This window comes from Triticum aestivum, chromosome 5D, assembly GCF_018294505.1.
Source record: "Triticum aestivum cultivar Chinese Spring chromosome 5D, IWGSC CS RefSeq v2.1, whole genome shotgun sequence".
Taxonomy (NCBI): Eukaryota; Viridiplantae; Streptophyta; class Magnoliopsida; order Poales; family Poaceae; genus Triticum; species Triticum aestivum.
The window spans coordinates 154218368-154221479 of NC_057808.1; positions in this window are offsets into that span (position 1 = coordinate 154218368).

Genomic DNA, 3112 nt, shown 5'->3' on the forward strand with positions numbered 1-3112 from the left:
CGAGAGGAAAATGCAGAATAGTAATACTGGTGCCAAACGAGGGTTTGAATGACTCCTCGAGAGGAAAATGCAGAATAATAATGCCACAGTCGGGCGTCGGCGCTACACCACATAAAGGGATTATAACAGAAAATAAACGCAGTGCGTGCCACAGTCGAACGTCGGAGCGACATCACATAAAGGGCTTATATTTAAACTAAGAAACAAGAACACGCCACAGTCGGACGTCTGCGCGACGTCGCATAAAGGGCTTTTATTGTAGCTTAATAATTCAATAGTTCGGGAACATAAATTATCACAAGTACGAGACAAATATAAATTTAGTCCATCCACAGGAATAATAATCAAACTGGATTTACCACTTGAGCTTGTTCACCGGGGACAAGTCTTCCACGCGGATAGATATGGATATACTGATTACACTACTTGATCATGGATACGATGACTTGGAAGGAATTGACTCTGCAGAGTTTGTACTTAACCACAGCCAACGGATTTCAGTAGTCACGGGGACTAGTTCTGTCTACGGTGTTTTGGAAGAAACACGTCTGACCAGTACACACCCAATTCAACCTTCCGAAGCCAGGGATCACCCTCGGCAACGTTCAAGAAAAACCTTGAGACGGGGAGGCTACAACCTCGCGTAGCATGGGATCAAATTTCTATACGCGCGCTCTAAGGGGGTGCCCCCCCTCTCGGTCCCAACCGGAAACACCCATGCCCCCTGACCGGATGACTGGCTTTAATCCCGGGCCAAGGTACCATCATCCCGGCCTCTCTGTTTGGTGTGTACACGGAAAGAGGTTACCAACTTACTAAACCGCATCCTGGCAAATGAAACATGTGGTAGTACGGAAGGGGGAAAGAACGATAATGTCACTCCGTCCACGTAACGTCGGAGAAAGTCGGATGACGCAAGGCTGGTATGCTACAATAGTACCACCTTGCTGCCCTTCATGTCACCACATGATTAGGCCATCTCTCATCAGAGATCATCGCAACTTTGGAACAAGCAGGTAGTTGCCTTACAAGCAACGAGGTATTTACCGACACTCATATGCCACGCACAAACTTTCGAGCAAACATGCAAAACACTTATCATATCAAATGTTCAAACATGCTTGCCTGGTTCGGAGAAGTCGGAGTCTAGCTCGGCGAAGTTCGCGGCTCCGTCACCTCTTCCGAAACCTACGGTAATCACGAAAACGGGCACTAACGTGAAAACCAATGGGTGCACAGAAACTTCTCCAAAAAATTCCAATTAAATCTCATAAAAAACTAGACAAAATTTTAAGACTGTCGGAAAAAGAATCACTCAAAAATCCCTTTTTAATAAAAAGTTATAAAGTTTTCTGTCCAGCGACTTATCTATAATGAAACAGAAAAGTTCCAGGGTTTAAACTGAGAAACCAGAAAACGCTTCGGTAAGAAATGCGCTAGCTAAAGAGAGAAAACGTATTTTGCCCGAAGACTGTGGTGGCCGCCGGCGTCGAACCACGGCGAGTCAGGAGGATCGGAGGGTACCAAGAGCTTCAGCTTGTTCTTCCGCGTCGGTGGGTGGTGGACTCGACCAACGGGGAGCACCACGTCAACAGCGACACTATCTCCGGCGGACGGCGGCTCGGGTGAGGATGGAGAACTCCGGTGGAGGGCTGCAAACTTCGAATTGAAGCGCGGGTCAGAAGGAGGGATGCGTAGTGAAGCTACTGGCAAGAGAAGGGAGGCGGAGGTGCACACACGGGGGCGAATCGAGCTGGATCCCGTGGCGTGTCGCGGCGGCCGGAGTCGAGGAAGGAGACCTCCTCGGGGCTCTTCCAGTGGCTAGGTGTGCTCTAGGTGGAGTGCAGGGATGGTGTGTGCTCGAGTTGAAGCTCGGGGCCTCTATTTATAGGCGGATGGACGGGGTGGCCGTGAACGGAGAATCTCCGGCGAGCGATTACGGCGATGCAGTGGATTGGCAGGAGGTTTGAGTGGCCAGGCAGCATCAGTGGAGGTTACTGGTGTCATTCCACAGCTAAACGGAGTTGATCTTGGCGTAATGGCGTCGGTCCACGGTGAGATGACCGCAGGGGCTCGTCGGCGGCAGAGAGCGCGCTCCGCGCCCTGCGGTTCATGACGAGAGTGGCAGCGGGTTCGGGGGAGTGGAAGGCCACGCGGCGAGCTCCGGTGGTTTGGGCGGCGCTGGGTGGCGCCGTCAGCGCCGTGCCTCCCGCTGGCGGCCGCAAAGCCGCCGCTGGCGTCGGTCACGGGGCGGCGCACCTTCTGCTGCTCGTCACCGACGTCCGCAAGGTGCCAGGCGTTCGTGTGGAGCAGGAACAAGGGGGAGGGGACGAGGAGCAAGGTGCCAACGCTGCACTGTCGAGATCGAGAACATGCTCTGAAGAAAACGACAGTAGGGCACTGAACGGAATCTCTGAAACTCTGAACTTGACATTGACAAAGCACTGCAGGTGTTTGACAGAATGATTAGGCAAGCAGATTTTTTTTTCTGGGGCTGTAACTTGGTGAGGTGACCACTCAATGCACCCAGAGGCTGCCTGATTTTACTTGGAATTTTCGGAGAAGGATTTGAATGAATTTCACCAAATTTGACAAATCTGGTCCAAACTTGCAGCAAGTGTAGTTTGAAAATTTTGAACTGAAGACCAGTGGATCTTCATGGATCTTGGTTGAGGGTTCAAAGGACTAGGCGGGGAAAAAGGTTTGGGGGCAAAAATCAAAACAGAAAATGGAGTTCCTTTGTAAATCACCAATGGCTAGAATAGAAGGCAGAAATTTGTTTGAATAAGATTTAAATGGAAAATAAACATAGGCGAGGTTCAACTTGCTGGATTAGATGCCAAACATGATCCAAAGATGAGGGGAGGTTTAGGAGAGAGTATTTGCACCAAGGCCATGGCAAGAGAGAAATGTTGAAAGTGGTAAAGGATTATTCCAAAAGCCATAGTGCAAATTTCAAAGAGATCTTCAAAAGGTATTTTCCCAAGTGAAAAGCATTTTGGCTTGAGTCCAATTAAAAAGCAAGAACCTCCAAGATCAAAGACAGATCTTGGGTGAATCCAAATAAAACCTTTGCCATAAAAATATTTGAAAGGGAGAGTCCTTTTAAAAA